Source organism: Equus quagga, chromosome 7 (assembly GCF_021613505.1).
Source record: "Equus quagga isolate Etosha38 chromosome 7, UCLA_HA_Equagga_1.0, whole genome shotgun sequence".
NCBI classification, from domain to species: domain Eukaryota; kingdom Metazoa; phylum Chordata; class Mammalia; order Perissodactyla; family Equidae; genus Equus; species Equus quagga.
In genome coordinates this window covers 124,785,542-124,800,598 of record NC_060273.1, presented here as the reverse complement: position 1 = coordinate 124,800,598, position 15,057 = coordinate 124,785,542, and the positions used below count along the sequence as shown (strand labels likewise).

At 40.8% G+C, this 15,057-nt stretch overlaps 1 protein-coding gene across 1 annotated transcript in view; it reads left to right on the top strand.

Annotated features, from left to right (window-relative positions):
- Positions 1-15,057, top strand: part of XRCC4 (X-ray repair cross complementing 4) — a 287,532-nt gene that overhangs the window by 235,407 nt on the left and 37,068 nt on the right. The gene's annotated exons all lie outside the window — the stretch shown is intronic.

The window sequence follows — 15,057 nt, the reverse complement described above, 5'->3', positions numbered from 1 at the left end:
CTGCTTGAACATCCGTTCCCTCCTTGCTACTCAGAGTTAACAATGACCACCATGTCGCTAAATCCCATAGCTGGTTCGTTCTCAGTCCTCATCTTACTAAGCCTCTCAGCAACATTTGACATAGTTAATCACTTCTCCTCAGTAAACATTTTCTTCACTTGACTCTTGCAGTAACATACACTGTTTGTATTTCTCTTGTTTTCTGGCCACTCATTTTTTAGACTTCTTGGCTGATTCCTTCTTGCCTAACAGTTAAATGTGAGTGCCCTGGGCTTAATCTTCAGCCTTCTCTTCATCACCTACATTGGCTCCTTAGGTTATCTGTGGCTTTAAAAACCATCTATAGGCTAATATCTCCAAGATTAGAGTAGTTCTCTTTCGATAGTATATAATATATATATTATATTCTGATATTTATTCAACAGTATATAATATATATAATTATTTATCATTAATTTATCATAGAAAGAGGTTCTTAAAAATCTGGCTGAGTACGTCTGTCTGTTCATGCTTTTATTTGGATGCTTTAGCACATCTAAAGCAGAGATTAGACTATATCTCAATCATCGTTTCCTCCCTAGTCTTCCCATCCAACAAACTGCACTGCTACTTACCCAGTTCTTCAAGCTAAAAACCCAGGAATCCTCCTCGGTGACTCTGCTTCCCTCCCCTCCCACATCCATTATTTTTACCTCCAAAACGCAGCTCGACCCTGCCTTCTTCTCTCGTTCTGTCGGCTGTGTCTGCCTCCGGACCGGCCTTCCTGCTTCGTCTCCTGCTCCTCTACAATCCAGACGAAGGGGTTTTAAAATCTTCGATAAGATCATTTCACTGCCTGGATTAAAACCCTCCTCCAATGGTAATCCATTGCCCTTTGAGTCAAGTCCACACCCCTTACCACAGCCTACAAGGTCTTATAGGATCAGGCCCCTGCCTCTCTCCCCTGACTTCCTGCTCCTTTCTCTTTACTTACCTTGCCCCTTACTGTCCCTCAGGTCGGCCAGATCTCAGAACCATTGTACTGTTGATCCTCCTGCCGAAGGCTCATCTTCGTACAGTGGGTTTCTTCTCATCTTTCAGATCTAGAATCAAATGTCACCTCTTCAGAGATGCTTTCCGTGAAATACCCTGTTTAAAGATATGCATGCTCCCAGTCACTCTGTCCCGTTGGAATGTGTTTTTCACGGTGCATATCACTGTCTAGAAGTATTTTTTCATGTCACTCTCTCTTTCTCTTTTTCTCTCCATAGTCTCTCCATAGAAAGTAAGCCCCCTCATAGCAGAGGCATGGCCATCTGCTCTCTCTCTCTATCTCCCAGTACCTAGAATAGGGCTGTATTCATAGAGGCTTAGTGTTTGTTGAATGAATAAATGCATGTCTGTCACATAGTAGGCACTCAAATGTTATCTTTAAGTTACTAAACCATTTTGAAAAGAAACTCATTAAAAGATTGAAATTTAGCCAGATGAATTGATACAAAGAAATAATTGTTCAGAAAGCTCAAGTACATTTTGTGATTAATTATAAATAATATATACACGTATGTATATGCATATAGGCTTGGCTACAGAGAGAGAGAACAAGAAAGAAATCACACATTATTGTTTATATCAGAAATAGGATTTTACTAAGTCAATGGAACCACAAAATATTTTAAGTTGAAATTTTGCTGCATTTTTACTTCCATAGTGGCTTCCACTTAAGAAGAAAAATTTTAAATGTAAGTATAAATATGTGAAATATAAAAATATAAAATATAAAATTTTACTCAGCCGCATAGAATTTCACTAATGAACCTCATATAATCCAAGGTTTGCCTTGGATTTTTCCAAAGGGATTTTGTACATAAATTACCAGAATCTCAAAATAATGTTATCTCATCTGAATAGACCACAAATGACTAACCAAAATCAGTATACAACTCTGTATGTGTATATGTGTGTATGTGTGTGATGTATGTACACACGCATATATATTTTATATATATATATAATTTTGTAAGTGAAAGAGAAGAAAAATAAAACAGAATTTTGATTATTAACCCGCTAGTGGTGAGAGAGGGATGTACGGAAAGTGTTTCCTGAGGAATCGTAACAATAGAATGTATAAAATTCTAAATATTTACAAAATTTTGATTGTATTTTTCTAGGGCCGTGAATCTTTTCAAGCATTGCTTGTGTCAGATTGATTCAGCTGGTTAGTACAGAGCATAAGAAGCCCTTAATCTTGGTTTCCTCTTTATATGTAGTGTGGAGAAATTGAAGGGCTGCTTTTATATTTCTATCTACAGATCTGGCTTTAAGATATCCAGATCCTGTCATTCCACGCCGTGGTTTTTCTATTGTCTGTAACTAAACAGCTTGTTGTGGAAGAACACTGAAGTGTGGGCACAAGAATTGAGTTATAATGCAGCATGCCTTTCTTTACCTTGTCGCCCTCACTTCTAAAGCAAGGTGATTGCACTTCTGAAGGTTTTTTCAGCTTAAAATTTACAATTCTTGGCCCTGGCATCAGGTGATATGGCTCAGGCCTCATTAGGGAAGTTCGTGAAACGTGAAGTCCATCTCAGAAAGAAATGTCTTTATTTTGTAGTTTTAAAAGGTCAGGAAACTACTTTAGAAAAGTTTTTCTTAGTGGCCTATAACTGAAATTTATAAAATACTAGACCCCGTGTTTTAGAGCCAAACACGGCTCTAAGTTATCCTTTAATGGATAAGTTTGATTCAACAAATGTTTATAAAGGATCAGTTATGCACAAAATATAGAATCAGGCCATGTGGAGAATTTAAAGGTAAATCCATCCATTCACTACATGTTTGTTAAGCATTTGTGCCACTCTCTGTTCTGGGCTCTAGATGCATCAGTGAAGAATGCAGGTGCTCTGTTGCTGTGGAGTTTATATTCTACTAAGTGAAATTTGAGACCTGCTTTTAAAGAACTGAGTATATGGGATGGAGGGTTGAGATCAGGGCCCAAAACCACTATATAATGAACTGTAATATCAAGGAGTGGTAGGATAAGTGGCATAAAGAGAAGAACAAAACGTTAAAAGTTATGGGTGAGGATCCACAGAAGACAAGAGATCCAATTGGGAGGTTAAGAGAAATTTGTGGGGCTTGGGGAGAGTGAGCTGAGGATGGAGTTGTCTGCCAGAGCAGAGGAGAGTGCAGAAGGTCCTGGGGGGGGGGGGGGGGGGGGGCTGGGGTTAATGCCCAAGTTTGTAATTGTCACTCATCAGAATGAAGGAGGCAAGTTAGAAGGTATCGACACCCAGAAGGAATGTTGGCCAGAGGTGTTTAGGAGTATGATGCCAAGTTATGTAGTAAAGACATGACAAGAATTGAGCTCCACAGTTCTAACTGACACTGCCTTGGGAAGATATGGGCCAGAAAGCTTCAGGTCCTGAGGCCTGGACATCTGGGAATGGGGGAGGAAGGCCACTCAAGAGGACCCCGGATAGATATTGCCCAGAAGAGCAGCCAACCCACATCCTTTTGTGTCTCTCATTCTTGCACTCAGTATTATTTATAGGATCCCTTTTTTAATAAAATGAAAGATATCTGGCATCTGAATTTATGAAAGCCCTCATGAATTGACCTATAAATCAGGAAATCCAAAATTTAGGTAGTTAACACATTTGGTAAGGGAGAATGATATAACCACAAAAGAACTACCCACGCATCCATTTGTAGCTATTGTCCGAATTAAAAATCTTCGCTGCTGATCTGACAGCTTCTAAAAATGCTTTTCTGGAGGGCGAATTTCATTTGCTAGTGTTCTATAAGCTAACCTAAGATGATTTTCTCTGTATTTTGCACTTGAGCTTTAACCAAAAGGCCGAGAAGCGACACTTTCTCTGTACATTAATAACTGGAAAAGGATACCTTGAAAAATCCATTACAACAAACAAGTCATGGTCACTTCATAACTGACCATCACTGTCTCCTGTGCTAACACACTATGCTCTTTCTTACCCATTCAACCTAAACCACTCTCCAGAGTGCCTTCTACTCGTTTTCTCCCTTTCAAATATCCACATATCCTCTCATTTACCCACTATTGTTCTCGCTTTCTGATTTTCCTCCCCTCTATTTGAATAAAACTCATAGCTGATTTTTCTTCCCTCTTTTGAATGCCCTTCATCCTAAACTCTCATCTCACGATGTCGCAGATAATTATACTTTCTGAATAAGGGCCCCTTTTCCCCTAAGGGCTCTCATTTTGTAGGAAAGGAGAGGGAGAGTAAAGCCCTGCATCTGTCTGGACAGTGGAGGTCCCTATTAAGAGCAGGAGTAATTTTGGTGGCCACTGTTCCAGTAAATGGAATATAGGCTAGTCCTGAACCACTTATTTTTGATTTAGAGACAGTCTCCAACTTAATTACTATCTGAAAAATACCCAGTCAAATAAATATAGGCGAATTAGACAAATTTCTGGAAGCTGCGCATACAAGACTCTTCCAGAAATCTGTTTTACTCTGTGCTCCTCCAAAGCCGAGCCTGAGAGGAGGCCTCGAGTACAGGCAATTCGTTTGCAATATGACCCCAGGGAGCAGGACTGCAGGACAGGAATCAGAGCACAGGAAAGGGGGAAAAGCCAGTGCAAGGATGCCCCATCAAGTCGGCCAGCCCTGTGGATGGTGGATGCTCCACCCCACCAGGATCTTCTGAGGCACTCCTGAAATGCATCTCAGAAATATACGTCCAAGGGTGAAAGGGAACAGCATTTATCCATGGGGTGCTATTTCCCATCGGTCAGGGGTGGCCTGGAAGCATTGCTCCCGCATACTTCACGTTGCACCTGTGTGAACACACAGCAGGTGCCTGCATGTAACCCAAGCTGCAGTCTCAGGGAAGCCCTAGAGCTGGAAACCAGAGGAGCACAGGTGCCGGTTTTACCTGCTTGAAGTAGGGCAAAGCCTGCCTGGAACCGATTGCCAAAGAATTGGGTGGAGCCCAGAGGACTTCGAGGTATACAAGACATCTCCTATAGAGGAGCCTCATTTCAGGCCACATGACCCTGCCCACTTCCGAGCCCCAGCCAAAGTTGATTAGACCTGGGGAAGAAACGTGACCCCATGGCCCAGCTGGACCTGGGTTCACTGAAAAAGCCAGTCTATAAGTTAGCAGAGACAGATGATTGCAAGAGACAGAAAGCCGCAGATTTGCACAGAAACAGAGGAGCCCTGTGGCGCTTGGGACTGATGGGAGAGTAGCCAGCGCCCGGCGTAGCCTCAGATCCTTATGTGTTTCAGAGCCAGTTCCACAGGCATGTCCTTAAAAATCACTGGTCCCTTTCCTGGAGTTTTATCAATGGAGTGGTTCTTGAAAACAAACAACCAGATACCCAACTAAAAGGGAAAGCAAATACATTCCCCAGAAAAAATCTCAGTTAATTTTCATTATCTCCAATTAATAAGTTGTCACTAGTTAACATACCATTAAAAGAATATTTCAAAAGAGCTTTACTCTAGACTGGTATAGACAAACTTTTGAATATGATGGGAAAGTAAAATCACTTTTATAATTAAAATTTATATAATATTTCATAATATAAATTTTAAAATTCATTAAAATGCCATTACATACAGCTAAGGTCTTATCTACATTAGATATGTCTTCAAATCATTGACAGATTTTAGTGATAGTATGAAATGTCTGATCTTCAGCAACATGGGTCAGTACTATAAATTGTATTTAAAAGTGAATTTTAAGTGTGAGATCTCACAAAGTTGCCACCATTGGTAAAATAATATGTATATTGATCCTTTAAAGAATCCAAAGCAATGTAATTTTTCTTGATCTTATCAAATAGTCAAGAGACTACTTTCAAGTTATAGCATTTTCATGCAATGACAAAGGGTTCCTCTCTGTCACTCTCTCCTTCATGTATCATCTGATTGAAAACTTTGAGACTTCTAGACCCCTGTTGGGGTGCGAAGGTGGTAGTGAGGTTCGGAGAATTATACTTAAAAGTGGTGGTTTTGTCATTATGCTTTGCAAACATTTAGGGAATTCAAGCAAGTGAAATTTTCTAGAACCTCTACTGAATAATATTGGAAACAATCTTGTTCCACTCCCTTAAGAGAGATAATATAGTGTATCTCTCTAAGGAGCTAAGGTTGCAGAAGAGTAATTAGGTTACCATGGAAGATTAAATTACTGTCAACAAATATTTACTCTCCACCATCATCACTCCATTGACTTGCTTTGGCTGATAAAACATGGATGAAATAACAATATACCAGTTTTGAGCCTAGGAGTTAAGAGGCATTACATATTTCTCCTTTTCCTTTGGGAGCTTCCAGTCTCTGCCGTGAGAGGAACATGCCCCAGGTAGCTGCTGCACCTCCTACCTGGGCCCCTGATCAGACATGGAGCAAAACTGAACCCAGTGTACAAGCTGGAGCCAAGCTCGCTGCCCTGAAAGCTTTAGAAGAGCCATCCAGCTGAGCCCAATCCAGATAAACTGAACTGCAGTCAACCGTGCTGACGGTGACCATGAGAACAACTGCTTGCAGCTCAAAGCCACTGAGATTTGGGATAGTTGGTTATATAATGCCACTTTGACAATAGCTTACACAGTTACTCACATAGAATAACATACAGAGACATTTTTACATTTGTAGTGGCTTTTAGTATATACATGAGACAAAAAGCAGGTGCGTTCTGGCTGGAACCTAGTAATAGACAGGAATTAGAAATATGGATTTGGGGCCCGGATGAAGCCAAGTTTCTACTCTGTGTCTACCAGCTGTTAACTGTGTGACTGTTGTTTTCTCTGAACTTGAGTTTTCTCATCCGCACAAGGAGAATTAAATAAGATAATGCAGATAAAGTACTTGGCACAGTGCCTGCTACACAGTAAGTGAAGTGTGTATGGAAGCCCTTGTCATGATTGTCACTATTGCATTATCAAATTGGCACATAATGGATCAACAGAGTTATGTACAACCAGATTATCAGCTAAATTGACCCTTTCTTTGAAATGTTAGCTCAAGCTTCCTATCCCTGATCCTTTCTAAAGTCTGATGCTCTTCCCAAGACTTTTGAATTCCTGTGGAATTTATTTCCACGGTCACTTCTGTCTGAATTCCTGCTTCCACCGGGCTCTCAGTCTCACTGATGTCTTATCAACCCTGATTTTCTTCTTTTTCCATTCGCTCTGTGCCAACCCAGCCATGGAACTCACTTCCTGTTCTTTGATTTCCGTGACAAAAGCACTCAGAAATCTCTGTATGTAGCAGAATTTATTGAAGGTTTGGGTCAGAGAGAGACTCTTCACCTCAAAGAAAATGAGCAATTTATATCTGATTTTACCAAAACTCTATTCCTTAAAATCTTCTGGCTTTCCTACTGCATGAATTTCCCATTGGCAACATGTCTCCATTGTGTCCAGCCTCCTGCCATATTGTCCATCCCTTCCCTCTCTCCTCCCTCTTTCCTCTCTCTGCTTTCCTCCAATTCCTATTATTTTCTCAGGCAGAGCCACTTAGCTATCTCTTTCTTTTGGGTGTCCCTTGTTTTGATCAAATAGTCATGTAACATGTTTTCATGTAATGTTTTCCCAGTGTTAAATGTTAAAGTAATACTGTCTACCCCCCACCATACATGCAATGTCATGTTGAAAAGATGGCATAACTTCCAGGCAAAGCAAGACCTGATTGAAGGTATTGACCTATCTAAAAAGATAATGTGACTGTCAGAAGGGAGGTGGATCTGCCACTGAGGTATAAAACTGAAGAAGTTCAGAGGAAAACATTGTGTCTATCCATATGCTATCAGGGAAGAGAAAAATCTACCCGAGAGCTTTAAGTATGCTCACGTATTCACTCACTAATTCATTTATTCATATTCTCCCTCAAAAGATAAAATTACAATTCTTCTATATTGGCTGTAACTGGTTATCTTTCCTTATGATGTGGGATCTCAAAGTATGGTTACTTCTGACTTGGAGATAGATTTTCGTACTCAATACCGTATCATCTGAAGGCCATGTTTGTTTAACAAGAATTTATATTCTGCAAGAATTAGATTTAAGGAAGATGAGACATAGAAAGAAAAAGTACATAATAAAAATAATACTAGGATTTTCTTGAGAATTCTATGCAAAATACTGCCCTTTCTGAACAGCATGACTGCCTTTGACTTTTCCATTATAGCCCTAACCTGTCAGACGTGGTATCAATAACTTTCATAACTGCCTACAATCAGCAAATGTCAGGTTTTTTCTGTGATGGTAACCCACTAAGTGCTTTCACTTCCACTATCGTTTGTGACAGTAATCTTATTAATCTCAAGAATTTGACCTTTGGCCTATATCCACGGACATGGGACCTTGGGCTTACACAGAGTTCTCAACTATGGTTAGAAGAACACAAGTCCTCATGTGTATGTCTTCATTCATTCATCAGGTGTTTACTGAACACTTGGTGCCAAGCACTCTGCCAGGCACTGGGGGTATGAAAATGAATAAGACATCTCCTGTCTCACGGTGTCTGGAAGTCTAGGCCAAAGAAGGAGGCAGACCTGTACCCAGACAATCAAGAGCTATGGAAGTGCCGTGAAAGAGATGTGCCCAGGATGCTTAGGGGGCACGAAGGAGAGTCAGCCTGCTCCTATTTTGTGGGAGAGTACAGGGAGAAGAGGTTGTGGCCAAGGGAAGCTTGAGAGAGTTATAGAGTATCCTTTCCCCCTGAATATAAAGTGGCAGAAATAGCACTTTTAAAACATCAAATTATATTTTGTTTTCAAGTTTCAACAGGAAACTTGGAATAATGTTTCTCACTGTCTTCCTAGTAGATGCACATATTGGCCACATTTTCTCCACAGATTTCAGTGGGCAACTGCACGAGGAGGCACTTTTCCCACCTCGCTGATGATTTTTGCAGTAACTGAACTTTAGAAGAATATAGAAAATCTTTCATGAGTCAATCTTCCAGTGCACTTGAAAATGATTAGGTTTTCTATCACTTCCCTTCATCCTCTTATCAGAGAAGCATTTGTAACCCGGCCTTCCATGAGTGTGGCTAAATCTCATCACAGAATCGTTGATAACGCCTTAAATATTAAAGCAACTAGCAATGTCCCTGGAGCCCTGACACAGGTGCCAGCAGCCCCGCTCAGGATTGTGCATCAGTCCTGCTAATACGACAACCCAGCAGCCTCTCCTTCTAAAGAAATGGCAGGTTTAGTCCTTATTTTATTCCATTTAATTAAAGAACAGCTGAAAATCCTGTCTTGCATTTTCAACACCTGGTTCCAATTAGCGCAGCAGAGCCGGCCCCTGAATTTGATAAAAGCACTGACGTACCTTTGGTGCTTGTACAATGCCCTCTTTCATTTTACGAGGTGGCTGAAGTGCAGTTTTAAATATCTTTTTTAAACGTTAACAAAAACCCAGGGGTGTAAGCTTAGAAAAAGTGAAGAGGGGTAAACACCATTTTTTTTTTAATCGCCTGACTTTTATAACCCTGTATGCAGAACGAGGCTTATTTGGTAAAATCTGCGCTGGGCATTTACCGGATTGTGTGCTAAAAGCATTACGGTTCATGAGACTTACACCCAGAGGCCATCAGATGGGAGATCTGTCACCTCAGGAAATAACCATCTACTGTACTGCACATTTGCTTCTGGGGATCAGTCTGCTCAAAAGGCAGTGGAAATCCCATTTGAACAAATTGTTTCAGACCGCGCTGCCACTGATCAGCCATCTGCTTTCACTGCGAATCTTTCTGGGAAACTTTAAGTGGGAAAGTAAAACTGGTGTCCCAGAATCTGGGAATTCGATGTGGAGAAGCCTAATTTAGGTCATCACATCCCACCTCCTGTGAAAATAAAGGGAACTAGCAAGAGGGAAAAAGAAGATAAAACAAGTAAAATGTTTTCTGACTGCTTTGCATGGTGTGTGTTCTGTGTTGTTCCAGAAACAGAACAGTGGAATGTTTCTACTTCAGGTTATGGGAAAGCGTGGTGTCCTTAGTCCCAGAAGGGTGAGACACTTAGTGTCACAGGGCCCTGCGTGAAGGTGAAAACAAACCTTTTTGTGCCTGGCTTTTGTTTTCAGAGCTACCACGCCATTTTTGGCCCATAACTCACAAACTAGAGAAATGTGCGTATCAAGAACAGTAAACTCCATCCCCGGACTTGCTACCACTTGCCTTGTTCTGAAATATTATCCCAAAGTGCCAAGATAAGAAGAAAAATCTGAATAGAATAAAAGTGAGTAGATGGATTCCTTTTGACTAACTTCAGCTTAAGAAAATAGTAATAATTGAGATGGTCTTTCTGATGGCCTCAGTGTCAGAGGCCATGTCAACAGGTCTACTGTGTGTCCTCCCTTCGTTCTTACAACTATAAAATAGAATTTTCCACTTTTCTAGAAGAGGCTCCAAATTGTAACTGAATGGAACCCTGCAGCCCTGTCCTTACCTAGATCCCTCCTCCCCTTATGACTTCTGCTACCCTTGGAGGTACACCTTCCTCAGACGATGTCGCGGGGACTGTGCCATCCTTGGGGAGTCTCTTTTTAACAGGCCTGCTAACTCTCACTGTGAGCTGACTTATTGATACATAGGTGATTATTCTACATCAATAATAAACAATTCTAATTCAGAGTATCTCTAAATCTTCAAATCGTGGTCCCAGCTGAACTGTGCTATAGGCACATTTCCCATTCTCTCTTGAAACCCGCTCCAGTCAAGCCATCACATCTACCACTCCACCACAGAGTTCTTATCAAGATCACAAAGGATCCCCGTGTTGTTAAAGGCAGCGGTCATTCCTAAATCCTCCTCTTAGTCACATTGCCACGTTGATAACTTAAAGCTCTTGTTCTCTGGTTCATCTTTCTCTCTTGATTCTCTTCCTACTCCACTGGCAAGTCCTTCTTTACTCTTTTTCTGCTTCCTCCTAATTTCCCCGTCTCCATAAAGAGGTCTGTGCTTGGGTCTCATCTCTTCTCTATATTGATTCTTTAAGTGCTCTCGTCTGGTCCATAACTTTAAAGGACTTTATACACTGAAAGCTGCCGATTGACTCCTGGCCTCTTTACTTGAATGTCCAATCAACATGATAAATCTAATATTAAAATCCTTTATTTTCTCCTCAAACACGTCACCAGTCTTTCCCATTCATAAATGTCAACTCCATTCAGCCAGTTGTCCAGGCCAGGAACTTTTAGAAACACCCTTGATTCATCTATTTCTCTCACAACCTACATCCAATTTACAAGCAATATGTACCCAGAATCTGATCTTTTTTTGTTTTTCTTTTATTTTACCAACTTCAGAACTAGAAGAAGCCAACCTTCTGTCTCACCTGGGTTCTCCCAGCAGCATCCTCACCAGTGTCCCTGCAGTCTCTTCCCACATCAGCCAGTGAGCATTTTAAAATGTCAGATCATGTTCCTTCTTTGCTCACCTCTCCCATGCCATACCTGCACACTCAAGTAGAAGCCAAGATCTTTACCGTGGTTTAAGAGGCTCTGATGATTGGCCCCCAGCTCCATCTCTCTGACTTCATCTCCTACCCTGCCCCCTTCTGCCCTCTCATCTCTAATCACACTCATGTCATTACTGTGCCTTGAACAAACCAAGCATCTCCTGCTTTTACACATGCTGTTCCCTCTGGCTGGAATGCTCTTCCCTTTAGATAACCACATAGTCTCTCCTTTACTTCTTTCATGTTTCTGCTCACATTTCCTGTTATTAGGGAGGCTTCCCAGATCACTCTGTGTGAAATAGCACCTTCCTTCTCTGCCTGTCACATTATTATTTCCCTTGCCTGATTAGTTATTTTTCCACATCACTGATCAGAACCTGGTATATTATAGAGTGTATTTGTTTGTTTATTGACTGCCTCTTCTCACCAGATTGGAAACACCCTTAGAACAGGGACTCAGTCTGTTTTGTTCTCCCCACCAATCTCATTGCCTGGAGTGATGCTGGGTACACAACAGATGCTCAATAGTTTTTTTTTTTAAGTCAATAATTTAAACCTGTATCATGATAACTATGAGAACAATAAGCTATAAAAAGTTTTGTTGATTGGGCTCACTAAAATTTTACTACAACAAATCCTTTACTAAATCTAACTTGAGAAGTTGGTCTAAATTAGAATATCAGACTCTCTTAGCATTGATAGTGTTCAAGTTTTACCTTTCTGTGTGCAAATCCTATATCCAAGCCCTGTCAATGTAAGGCTAAAAATGAAACCCTGTTTACGTTTTTTTGGTTTTATTTATTTACTTTTGACAAATAAAAACTGTATATCTTTAAGGTGTTCAACGTAATGTTTTGATGTATGCATACATTGTGAAATGATTACCACAATCAAACCAATTAACATATCCATCGCCTCCCATACTTATCATTTTGTGTGTGTGTGTGTCGAGAACACTTGAGATTTACTCTCTTAGCAAATTTCCAGTATCCAGTACATTATCATTAGCTGTAGTCACCATGATGCACATTAGGGCTCTAGAACTTATTCCTTTTACAACTGAAAGTAACCCTCTGATCATTCTCTGCTCTTTTCCCCTACCCCCTAGCCTATGATAACCACCATTCTACTGTCTGTTACTCTGAGTTCGACATTTTTTTTTAATTCCACATATAAGTGAGATCATGTAATATTATCTTTCTGTATCTGTCTTATTTCACTTAGAATAATGTCCTCCAGTTTCATCCATATTGTCGCAAATGGCAGGATTCCCTTCATTTTTAAAGCTGAATAATATTCCATTATATATATATATATATATATATATATACACACACACACTACATTTTTTTATCCACTCATCTGTTGATGGACACTTAGGTTGTTTCCACATCTCGGCTACTGTGATAGTAATGCTGCAGTGAACTAATTTTCAACAAATGTGCCAAGAATACACAACGGGGAAAGGATAGTCTCATCAATAAATGATATTGGGAAAACCAGATATCCACATGCAAAAGAATGAAATTGAACCTTATCTTACACAGTACACAAAAATCAACTCAAAGTGGATTAAAGATTTAAACATAAGCCCAAAACCGTAAAACTCCTAGAAAAAAAACATCCTTCTTGATATTGGTCTTGATATAGCACAATATACCTCCTTCATATCGGGCTTGGCAATGATTTTTTGGAAATGACACCAGAGCACAGTCAACAAAAGCAAAAATAAACAAGTGGGACTACATCAAACTAAAATGTTTCTGGACAGCAAAGGAAATCATCAACAAAATGGAAAGGAAACCTCTGGAGTGGGAGAAAATATTTGCAAACCACATATCTGATAAAGGATTAATGTCCAAAATATATAGGGAATTTATATAACTCAATAACAAAAAAAAGAGAGAGAGAAGACCCAATGACCTGATTTTTAAAGTAGGTAAAGAATCTGAATAGACATTTTTTTCTAAAGAAGACATAAAATCATCAATGGGTACATCAAAAGATGCTCAACATCACTAATCATCAGGGAAAAGCTAATCAAAACCATAATGAGATATCACCTCACGCTGTTAGAATAGCTATTATCCAAAAGTCGAAAGATAAGTGTTGATGAGGATGTGGAGAAAAGGAAGCTCTCGTGCACTGTTGGTGGGAATGCAAACTGGTTCAACCATTATGGAAAACAACGTGGAGGTTTCTCAAAAAATTAAAAATAGAACTACCATCTGATCCAGAAATTCCTCTTCTGTATATGTATCCAAAGGACAAAAAATCACTATCTTGAAGAGATATTTGCACTCCCATGTTCATATTAACTTTAAATATCCAAAATAAAGACCTGAGCCTTAATCTTTTGTGACTTTTGAGTTCTCCTCTCTGTAGGTCCCTCCTGGCCATTGTTTATCCTTTCAGCCGACCATCTGGTTCAGACTTTAAGTCTCTGCTCCTTTCATGGGCCAGTGCTCACTCCTTTACCTCCTAGAACCAGCTTCCTTAGGCTGCTGCCCCACCATACTGCTACATCCCCAAAGTGGACATCAGGCCTTCTCTCGATTCCCCACAGCACAGCAGAAGCCAGGCTGTCACTTTAAATAAGTCCTTATCAAGCTCTCCAGTGACCTCCACGTTGCCGACTTCAGTGGTCATTCCACGGTCTTCATCTTCTTCACACTGCAACTCTGACTACTTGGAAACCTGAAAGATTAGGAATAATGCAAGGGAAGTGCACCCCACTGATTAATTTAATGTACAGTAGCCAGACCTATAGGGAGTCACCAATCACATGTGGTGGCCATGTTGCAGGAGCCCGCTTTTCAACACACACCCTCCAGCACACACAGACACACACGTCTCAGTGAGAGTCTCCCCTAACACATCTCCCCTCCCAGCCCAATCATCATGAGGGCCCAAGGGAAAGAGAAGGCCCTCCTCTCCTCATCCTAAAGCCTGCCTCCTCGGCCATCAGTGCACATCCCAGGATCTGCCTCTTTCCAGGATGACAATGTTAATTCTCCAAGGGAAACCCCGCACCCTGCCTCAGAGCCGGCCTTAACCTATCTATATTTCAGCAGGCAAGTGGTTCAATATCAGTATATTTCTCCAAAACTGGGGCTATTGAGTCACTTATTATACCAAGTATGGGGCATCTGCAGTAGTCCAAGCTGTACCAAGCCCAGTCAAGAACTTTTTATAAAATGTTAAGTTTAGGGGCCAGCCCAGTGGCACAGCGGTTAAGTTCGCACATTCCGCTCTGGCGGCCCGGGGTTCACCCGTTGGGCTCCTGGGTGCGGACCTACACACTGCTTGGCAAGCCATGCTGTGATAGGTGTCCCACATATAAAGTAGAGGAAGATGGGCATGGATGTTAGCTCAAGGCCAGTCTTCCTCAGCAAAAAGAGAGGGATTGGTGGTAGATGTTAGCTCAAGGCTAATCTTCCTCAAAAAAAAGTTGAGTTCAGACATACCCAACTTTGCTGCAGTCCTCAGATTCTCTGATGCCAAGATCTTGACATCTGGGAACAATAACACAGAAAGACATGCATTTATGTACACACACACACACACACACATCACAGGCCTGCGAGCTCTGAGAGGGTCTCCCTGACAATAAAC